Raw genomic sequence first — 11,682 nt, forward strand, 5'->3', positions numbered from 1 at the left:
TACAGTACAGGAGTGAGTTTGGTTGAACGACGAACAGTATTTTAGTTAAACCACGGGAATACTTAGGGATAAAAGATAATAAGCATCAGTACAGAGGTATGATAAATGCCATAAACAGAGACAAACCACAAAAATATTCAATCAGTCCAACTCTGGATGATTGCAATGACGACATGAACACGTGTTCGCTGCCTATGCTATACTCGTGCACATGGAGGTCACTGGGTACAGCTAGGGACATGGGAACTGCAGTAAGATATTCATGTCCTGCTGATTTTCAGCAATTATTCATGTCATGCCTGGCGCAACATGTCAGATATGCACCGATGTTTCGAATTAAAAGAAGCCATGTGGCAGGATAGTACAAGGGAAGAATGTGTTTGACCATTTTAAAATCCTGTATTCTTTACTCAGGCACATCCGTCAATGTTGGGGTTGTATGTTTATGGAGTTTGTGAACAGGAATCAAGGATATGTGTTCTTGTGGTCACGATTGACCCAACACGCCATAGCTTGATGTCCATCGCCAAACCATGTGGTATTTGAGATTTTATGTTATAGAAATGACACCAGGGAATGGATGGATGTTTGTCTGGCGCCGTGTTGTCATAACATGACCCCTCCCACCTACACTAACCCAGCATGCCAATGGTGGCAGAGGAACTTGAAGACCTGTTGAAAACTTAACGTCAAACATACAAGCTTCTATGTCGATGGATATGCGATATGATTTTCACACGTGGAACAGATCAGATAGAAACTGGACGCTATTCCTGCCAGAAATGTGACATTTTGATACTCTCGAACCTGTGAAACTCGCATGCTACTTCCGACGTTGTTCCCCAGGGGTCCAGCGTTTCCACCGTACCGGATGACAGCCATACCTGCCCCATGCTACCTCTAGTAATATTATCACTGATATCGCAAGGAAATGCAACCGCACCGGAACAAGCATTTACATTAAATTTGAGTTCAAATAATAGAAGTGTTCAACTTATGTTTTCATTTCGGTTTTTTCTCTCATAAGACTTGATGACCACTGCCCAAACCACCCACATGGTGGAGCAGACCACCTGAAGATGATTATAGTCACGTGGTGAGACTTGAGCTTACCCCAGGATCACCATGGGGAATCCTTGTTCTTTGAATTAAGCATAGCTGGAGTTGATTAACCCATTACCCCAGCTTAGCAGATGACTCTACGGGATATGTCTGGGTATTTGGATTATCAACATCTTTTATTCCATATTCAGGTGAATGAAAAGAAAAAAACTTTGATCCTTAGGCTCAGTGAAGTATTTTGACAATGTGAATCCACACCTTATGAAATTATCCGCTTAAATTGTCCAAACAGTTTCCAAGAGCAATTATGAGGGTACTTTGAAAGAATATTTAGGGATCGTGAAATCTGACCTTGTCAAAAGTTTTTTCGAGCCTCGACAGATAGGGATCAAAACTCTGCCCTCAAAAGACAGAGCAATTTGCGAGAATAAAATAACAGACGAACCCCCGCAAGAGCAAATTGCCGGGGCTTTGTTCACTGAGACACAGCATAGCGGTCAAGCCGGACAATAAAATGCACTCCATGGCTGACCCTATCAGCCATTGGGGTTCTGGCAGATGACCACACTACTGTCATCTATCAGCTAAACTTGAGTCCTGCCGAGTTGCATTAACAAAGACGTGTGTTGTTTATTTGTATTATTCGGGTCAATATATATCTTAGTGACATATATAACACAGAGGGGACATTCCATAAATAACGTCCATCACCCCAAGCATCAAGCCCAACGCCGTTGTCGTAAAAGTTAATTCCAACCTGCTCCCAGTAATACATTTCTCACTCGAAATGTCAGAACGACTGATGGTCGACTTGGCCGGACAGTCATGATATTGTCCAGTATCTCATACAACCACATGTTGCTTAAAGGGGTTGCGGGGGTATTGGGGTAACGCGCTGTCCTCTTTGATGACCGGTGGCCGCAGTCAGTGGACATTAACACGGTTATGTGAGCAGGACGTAAGTTTATTGTAGGTCTGTGGAGTAACCTTGCACAGTTCAACAAGGCTCTTTGATGGCCAATTCCATGATGTAAAACAGCTGACTGGTTGACCAACCCTGTCCCCGCCTCCTTAGTGCTACCCTGCAAACTAGCCACATTTGGAAAGAGGTCCGGCGGCTCTTTTGATCCCTAGGGATGCACAACGATGGGCTTTATTAATTGATGTCCAATGACCTCGTAACATTGTCAGTATATTAACTTTTATGACCTACCGATAATCAAATACATATCAACCACTGTGTAAGAAATCATGGAAGAAAATCTAATGCTGCATTAGATGTAAAGAGCAACAGAAGCTGTAAAACATTGAGACGTTCTAGACAGTACGTTGGTGTGCTTCATTAAAGATACACGCCCTTTCCTTAGTTAACTTTATATTCAGTTACGGCATCCGCGTCTAATCGGTTTAAACCACATCGTAAAACTGAAAACGTGACATCACTCGATATCACTTGCGATACTTCATTTTAGAATTAATTGTCAATTTTCTAAAACTGTCGCATTTATAAATTACTTGACATCATACATGTTTTAGAATACAAAGAGCAAAACTGCACTTGGAATATCTAATTCAGCATCTGGTTATTGGATAATAGGGCGGTGTATTGAATAACACTTATTCGTAATTTGCGAAAAATAGATAGCCAGAAGTTACTTTAGAGGCGGATACACCCTGTAGCCCTATATAGAATAGTCCCTCATGTGCAACGGACGAAGTTGTGGGATGAATTGATGTGATGAGGCGAAGAGACAAAGCGACGAGACTCTGGCAAGGACAGGCAGTTGGCATGTTTGGGGTTAATGGTGCACTTGGCATGTACGGAGTTAATGATGGGTAGAAAATGAGGATGGACGTTTTCTGGCCTAATGACAGCTCACCAGTAACGTATAACCTCAACAGGGAAAACTTGGTTTACCTCCATTAATTGAAAAGTTACAAAATAGATAAATTCAGTATTTTAACGTTGCAATTAATGTCAAATTAGTGAATAATGATTACTTCAAGTGTCAAACTTCATTACAGAAGCTAGTGCTAAATTGACAGATTGTAAAGCAAATATGTTAAATATTCATTACTGATTTCATTCGTAATTGTTTATCCAGCAATATATAATAAAATGAAAGTCCATTAGTGAGAGACCGGTAGCTGCTATTCACTCAGCGTTGTACATTAATTTAATGTCTATCACAACACATTCGTGGTTGTGACAAGCAGATCGCTTCTGGCAGGTGCCCGCTACCATTGTGGACTACTAATAGCTACAATCACATTCCTACTGGAACCACTAATAGCCACAATCACACTCCCAACACTGCTACTGCACACTTGTTGTACTTTATCTGTTCCTGAACAAGAAGAACGGAAACTGCCCTAGTTTCTTCACATTCTTCATTTCTATGCCATTTCGCATACCAAAAATATAGTCTGTGTTTAGAAATAAATCTCCCGACAAATATACACGAATTCACACTGTCATAAACCATTCCATCTTTAAGTTCAACAATAAGAAAATACTCCGTTCAAACTACCAACTTGTCAACTGTTCACATATCTGCCATGTTAACTGGATGGCCGAGTATAAACCACTTTATAATGTTTGTTTTTGACTGTAGATTGTTGCTCCAACAGTGCTAGAGTGCAATGTTTGTTGACATGAGTAGGCCGATATCAGGAGTATCCTCGCTATATCTCCCCTCACGTAATATTTGCAAGCTGGGGGCAATGAAGCGATGAAAATGGCGTAAGACAAAGGGCTGCTCTCAGACGAAGAGGTTATCTCTCCCGTGCTGTGTTGACTGTGGGATACCCAACGCCCACGGGGCAAATACAGGAAGAATGGGGAGGACAGTGCGTGCCATGGTGCAGAGAACCGGGGGCAGCAACACCAACATGAGAATAAAACAATGAGGCAAAATATTGAAGTTAGCAGATACGTGTTTTATATCCGAGAGATGGGTTTCTGGGGAACTACTGTTTTCGTTAAAGTGGACATAATAGTGGGATTTAGTGATGAAAGGGGCGCGTTAAGTGATAAAAGTTACCCCTTTGTCTAGATTTTAGTATCAAGTTTTAAAAGGTGTATCAAAATAATCTTCAATAAAAACACTAAGTGATAACTTCATTGACAATAATGCGGGTTGTCAATTGTTTACAAGTACAAACACTTCGTGGATGTACTGAACAGATCTATGAATATTGATAACATTATTGCGGTGACACATAAACTGAAATGTCAAACATATTACTGGCGAAAAAGAAAAAGTACCTAAACATCAATCAAATCAGAAGCAATGATGAAGTATAGTAAAAGGTGTAATATATTCACACCTAAAAGCGTAATGTCATGTGGGCTTTGGTTAATATTCAAATGTAAACAAACTTAATTTACACAAGTGATAATGATTAATAAGATTAATTAAACGAAATGACATTATCATGAATAACAAATAATGTATGATAACGTGAATCAATCATGATAAATCATTACTTCTGGTTTCATTGACAAGTAAAGCTGGCTCACAATTATAATTATTAACACTCTATCACTCTATCACAAAACGTGACTATCACATCATCAGACGACAAATAACAATCAATCAAAATGACAATGATAAATTTATCTCGATTATTCAAAATTCGAAGTTGGAGGAAATAATTTATTGGCAAGTTATAAATTTTGAAATAGTAACATGACATTGATGAAAATAAAATGTCCGCTTATCTCCACTGTTAGATAATATTGAAATCCGTCACAACTTACCACTCGTAAAAGTGTCACATTAATTTCTTATATGTGCCGAGTACGCAATGGCACAATTATCCCCTAGCCTAGATGGAACAGCGATATCGTTTAAACTGCGAACGTTACCATAGAGATTGGCCTGGCAGATGTCGGTTGTCGTCTGCTGATGTGAGCTATCGTCTGCCGGCCAGACGAAACAAAGCCGAGAAACACAAACTGAAAACTCACCGTATATAGGGAAAATACAAATATCCAACCCCTCTGTTGATAGTCTATGTAGTATGCACAAGCACTCCAGCTATGTAATCCAATATATTCCAAATTATAAACACAGATATCGTCCCAACTGTCCGCGACGGTCCTGCTCTCTCCACTTCTCGTGGTTCAATGTGTACATTCGTAGCCGAATTGAACGTGCCGCGGTATGTGACGTCACAAGACTCCCTCTGGCGGCCAATCCGGTGATAGCGGCAGCTGCGCGGTTTCGTGGGGGGGATGGGGGAGGGGTTTCAATGCGGGCACTGGGGCATAACGACGGATCGGGTGTCTGGAAGAATTCAACACAGTGGCGTCACTATCACACTGCTAGAGCTTTGGAAACAGTCGCACTATACAGTTTTCTAGACATTTCTTTATGGATTACAATGACAGAAATTATTGGTCGAAATTATGAAATGTTTAGCCTCTATAATTTTATATTTAATAGATTTTGAATCGGGAATTATTACCATTCAATTTCAACTGTAAACGTGTTTTAAAGGAATTGAACATTCTCATTTTTTATAACTGAAACATTCATATACATTATTGGTCGAAAGGGCGAAATTGTGCTGAAAATCAGTTTAAAATTAGCCTGTTGAATAATTTAGATCTTGATTTAAACGTGATTGTGTGTACTTCGAATCAATGAAGCGTAGTCACCGGGAGTTAAAGGGACCCTGTATCGCCATGTTACCTGAGGGTATTGTCATCGGCGAATCGTGTACGTGTTTTAGGGTCCATGTTTCGTTATTTAGGGCCCGCTCCCAGGAAATGGCCAGTATATCGCGCCCCTTGCTCACGCACCGTTGAGTATGGAAATGAACGCTTTGACTTTAAACAATAGAATTGTGAACACAGGAGGTTATAATGAATCAATTAAAAGTTTGTAATAGCCCTTGAATGTATTCATAGGGCAATTAAAAGTTACTGCCTCGGAAATTGAATGACTTTTTAACACTTTTTGGTTTAATAAACTTATTTAAAAATGACATTGTTACAACTTGTACACCTTCGAAAGTGTTCACACAGCATATCCGGACACAATGAGACACTTTTCATAGAATTGGTGTCACACCTCTGTTTTTTATTTTACATGAGAAGTGCGTCATATAATCTCATTTGTTACGGTTGTTGTAGACGCTGTGATAGTAGTTGAAGCAGCGGTCCAAGTTGGTGTCATCATCATCATCATCATCATCATCACCAGCAACATCATCATCATCAGAATGAGAATTACTACAGCCACCACTACTACTATAAACTAGACCGCCATCATATACTAGTAGCTGGAATGGAGCTCAGTGTGGTGTTAGTGGCGGTGGAGGTAGTAGCAGTAGTCGTGGCAGTAGTAGTTGTTGTACAGTCACCATTATCATGGTTGTAGTAGTAATAGCAGCTGTATTTTGATTATGTTTTTTATAGATGTCGAAGGAGGGGGAGCTGACATTGTGAAGCGTTATTCATTTAAAATCTATTACATCATTGGCAACGTGAATTACAGATAAATTGTTCTTAGAATTCAGTTCATGCAAATTATTACAGATCTTGAAACAAATATATCCACTACAGCCCATGCAAGTCTATAATCTTTGGCAAGTCCAGATAACTTACAATGAAGGTCACTGGACTCCTTTTTATAATATTTTATAACTTCAATTTAACAAATGTTTTTTTTCTGCAAAATATGTTCATGTCAGAGACTAGGATGTCTAGTCCCAGCAGTCTTGGAGACTTCAATATGTTCAAATCTGGATGTCAATTTACCATGGTTATTGTACATCGCTAGACACCATCAGTTCTTTCCGGTATGTACATAATTACATATAATGACCTTGGCTGATTCTACATCCAAACTGTGTACAATCTTTGACGTAAACAATTAAACAGAAGTTATTCAAATTTCTATCAATTAAATCACATCCGTTCTGATGCGACCATCCGACTTAGGTGAAAATAATTCCCCATAACGAAATTCTCTAAGGGCGTCGTTAAGAAAGGTCATTGTCTATAACTCAATCACTTAGTTAATGACATTGCAAGATCGTATGTGGATTTAATTGGCCATCACTCCGAACCCACCCAGAGGCCGCGGATGAGACCGTTTCCCGGGGGTGGGGATCTTCACGCAGAGGAAACCCGTGACCGAGGCTAATCTGTGTAAATCAGAATAGATAATCTCGAGCACGCGTATGTGAAGTTACCCCCCAGAAACCCCCGGCTTCACCCCCGGGATTCGTGTTTGATGTACAGAACTAGACACAGGATTTATTCTTGTTAATTTAGAAGTAATAACGGCACGATTATGTCCCTTTAGAAATTACACAATACGTAATGTGTTCATTCCCCAATCGGAAGTTTGAGATTAAACGATCTTCAACAAGATCGTATGTTGAACTGTTGTATACTATTACAATAACTTCTGATGTAATAAATTAGAGAATACATACAAGTGGCGTAATATCCGGTTGTTTAATTAATTTAACCTAAAATTCGTTCTCTTTTCAAAGGTTTAAGAAAAATGATATTTCTGAATAAATATAATTCCATTTGAAAACATGCAACACAGTTAACATAAAGCGCTTTTTTTAGAACACAAAACGAAAGTTCTGGTTGTAATTTCGGGCAATGTGAATATTGGACATTTGTTTCAGAGTTACCTCCCCTTGCCTATGCGTAAAGTACGGAAGCTCTCGACCGATCTAAAGTTATCAGAATGTATCGTTTTACATTACAAGTAACTGCTGTAAGAAAAAACGAATTTTAGTGAGTTATTTAACCCGAAAATAATTATTTCTTCATGGAAATAGATCGTCTTGCGGCAGTAAGGGATACCAAAATTTATAATTTGAAACTTGGAAGATTTACATTTTTGTGTTTTCTATAAAAGCGAAGTGCATTCAGTGTCGAACCCTTTCATTAAATTAATTTACTGTTTGTCAAAGCATGGCCATTTATATAGTGAAGATATTTACTGTTATCATAAAATAATCTAAACAAATTCCACAGAAAGTCGTTTTTCATGCATGTGTATCTTCGTGATTTTTCTATACAGATCAAACGCAGAAATGTGAAAGATGATACCGTGGCTAAATAATTTTCCTTTTACTAACCCCAACACGTGTGTAAACGCGGATTAAATCATGTGGGTATCAAGGTATTTGTAATATAAAGCCTCTACGGAAATTAAATTGGTTGACCTGGTCAAGTTATTATTGTAAACTGACCCAAAGTCAATTTGACCAACGACTGAGGGTCCGTATAATGAAATCTTCTTCAAAGTGAAAGCCGTTTGTAAGAAGGTGTATTTATGTGTATGTGGGATTAGCGTGATAATTTATACCGTTACGTTTCTTCACAAACCTCTACTGAAATATACATGGTTATCTTTTGAGTGGCATTAATGATATTAACACGACAAGCCATCACTCACTGGAGCCGTGCTATACACAGGAGCGACACGTGAAACCGTTTAACCATTATATTTGAAAACATCTGACCTTATTATGACAAAAAGACGATGTGATAAAAACAAAAACAAACAAACAGAACAGTTCACTGGCTACTTCTGCATTGAAATACAAATCTATGGTAGATGTTAAATAGTTATGCTTCGACAAATAAAATTATTGTAACCGTTTATTAATATCCCTTGTTAAAATACCAGCAAGCAAATTAGGAAATAATATTAATAATAGTTATAATAATAATAATAATAATAATATAATAATAAAAATAATATAAAAAAGAGTGAGTGAGTTAAGATTTAAAGTCACATCGGCAATATTTCAGCCATATAGTGACTATAAAAAAAAAATTAAAAAAAATTAAAAGAAGAAGAAGAAGAGGAGGAGGAGAGATTAGAGACTGATAAGGTACGATATTCAAATAATAAATAATAATAAAGTTGTTAAGTTTGTTTTCATTGTTTACGCCGCACTCAGCAATATTCAGTTATATGATGGCGATCTGTAAACGTTCGAGTTTGGACCAGACAAACCACTGATTGACATCATGAACATCGATCTACGTAATTGGGATACGATGATATGCATCAACCAAGTCAGCGAGTCTGACCACCCGATCACGTTAGTCGTTGACTAGACACTGTCACATTGTGCTCTTCAAAATGACATCCTGTTTCAAAATTTTGAAATTGAGCAGATGACCTATTTCATGCATTCGTAAGGAGGATTTGTTTTATCACTCTGAACTTTGAAACAAATTTGTACAAACAGTTAAGTGGCATTGTGACCCACGTGGTTGTGTAATGAACACGTCCCAGAAGGCAGCCACCGCAATAAAAGTCATGTTGTTGGCTTAACATTAATATTGTTTGTTTTGTTGTTCATATCAAATGCAAATGTGATCACAATGTTAAGACGGCACTTCGTCTCCATAAGAATGTTAATGACACATATAGAGTATCAACCGCTTTGATGGGCCAATATCGGAATTAATCGTATATATACAGGCCTTTGTCATAAGATAGAGGGCAGAAAGAATAGTTTTTATAGTACTAAATATATGACAGATGTAAATACGTGAATTACATATTTAACGTAAACAAATTCATAGAACGGATTTTGAAAGGAATTTGGGATTTCCTATAAAACCGAAAGTACGAGGTATGATACAATTCTGTTACTGTTTGGGAAATCTAAAAAAACAGCGTCATGACATCAGTGTGCAGATGCATGTGCTATCTATATACATTTATAAATATTGCACATACAACAAGATACAGAACAGATATACTGATCAACCATGTAATAGACCTGGGTGCTCGACCCGGGTTCGATCCCCAACATGTGTACCATGTCTGAAGCCCATTTCTGGTGCCCCCCCGCCGTGATATTGCTGGAATATTGCTAATAGCAGCGTAAAACCATGCTCACTCACTCACTCACTCACTCACTCACTTGGGTGCTGGGCTGATTGTGAGAGGCAAGATGTTTTTTCGGCCACTGCTTCGTGTGAAAAAGTCGAACAAAACAAATTTCACAACATATTTTTTCAAGACAACTAACATCTACATCTAATTTATTTTATTCACGACAATTGCCTTTGTGAAAGTTTGCGACCCAAGACTAACGTTCCATCAAATATCAGCCCAGTTTGTGTCTAAATCTTATTTAAAAGCTTGGAATGGATCGTTGCTCAGTATATCCAGGCCGTCGTCTTATAACTGGAATAATGCTGAGTGCGGCGTTGAACTACAAACAAACTGACAAAGCCTGATGATGAATTTGCTGATGTTATAATAAATAATAAAAACGTATCATCCTTATTTTATTCATACAACTGGTTTTGTAAGCGTTAGAAAGGAAACAATGTTGGGAGCTTGACCCCGCAGTCACGGGTACGTGACACATCAGCCATGCGTCCACCATTGTGTCCATTCGGTGGTCATTCCAGTCGGCTCTGACCAGCATTAGCACGGCTCGGAGGTTGAATGCAAAGAACAAGCTTAACTCCGGATACCTCGCTCAATGTGGTCGCAGCGTGGATCTTAGTTCAGTCCTACAGTACATTGTGAACATTTAAAAGGCCACACGACAACTCAATCTCATTAAAATCAGCTTTTTTTTACTCCAATACGATGTTTTTGCATCATGCAGACAGGTATCGTATCGGACTGAAAGATCGGATGTTAATGAGATTCACGGTCATCTATCAGCGATTTGAGAGCTTTGACAGTCGTTACTACATCTAACTAACAGTGACATCTCCTGTGTGACCTTATGGAAAAGGATGCTGAATTTATTTATGACAGGACGGCCACAAAAAAATTCTGATAGATTCTCATAATATGTTTAACAAGTTCATATATAATAAACTGTTTAAAGTAGTTCTACTGTCGTCGTCGGTGATGACAATCTGTATGTTAATTTAGTGCGACCTACTATTCGTTTTCATGTATTAAAGGATTAAGCAGCCCGAAAACGATTTGTACTTTTGTTTTATAGGATCCCCTACGATGGTAGCTTGTACAGGTTCATCTCCCCATGGGATTCAGGGGTAGAATCGTCCCTGCAACCTCTGCTGGTCGTATGAGGAGACTGAATGGATCGGATGGTCAGCCTCGGTGACTTGGTTGAAAGCGTATCATCTGCACTCGTGGATAGTTGTTCACATTATCAATCACTGGATAGTCTGGTCAAAACTGGACTATTTCATGTCATACAGCTGGTCTATTGCTCAGTGTTGCGTTAAATAACAAACAAACATACTATACTGTTGGTCATTCATATACATGGATCACAGTTTCAACATATGATATGCCCCACTTGAGTCAAGCACGTCAAAATTACCCCCGCTCAATATAAAAAGCTATTCAGTTCCTGACTAAACTTAAACTTATGAAGTTGTGACCTGTCCATCAATCGTATGTCATGGAGTTGACGTGTGTAGTTAGGCAAGTCATTAACAGTCGATTAATTTCTTCAAGCAAATATGTCAGTGGTCACGTGAACTTTAATTGCAATCTCATCTAGGTCGCCATTACGGTGTGATGCAATTTCAATTGCCGCTAGAGGGCGTTGATGTGAGAACAGCTTCCTCTACAGTCAGCCATGACTTAGGGAAAGGCCGTCGATTTATTTAGAAAAATGTTT

At 38.6% G+C, this 11,682-nt stretch overlaps 1 protein-coding gene across 1 annotated transcript in view; it reads right to left on the bottom strand.

Moving 5' to 3' along the window:
- Positions 1–5,110, bottom strand: part of LOC139459168 (uncharacterized) — a 30,166-nt gene extending 25,056 nt beyond the window's left edge. The window contains exon 1 of the mRNA XM_071240622.1: positions 5,036–5,110. The gene's annotated coding sequence lies outside the window, so the exon portion shown is untranslated. The remainder of the gene's footprint in view (positions 1–5,035) is intronic.
- Between the last annotated feature and the right edge of the window lie 6,572 nt (positions 5,111–11,682).

Source organism: Haliotis cracherodii, unplaced genomic scaffold, assembly GCF_022045235.1.
Source record: "Haliotis cracherodii isolate W230 unplaced genomic scaffold, xgHalCrac1.p SCAF_13, whole genome shotgun sequence".
In the NCBI taxonomy this organism is placed as follows: domain Eukaryota; kingdom Metazoa; phylum Mollusca; class Gastropoda; order Lepetellida; family Haliotidae; genus Haliotis; species Haliotis cracherodii.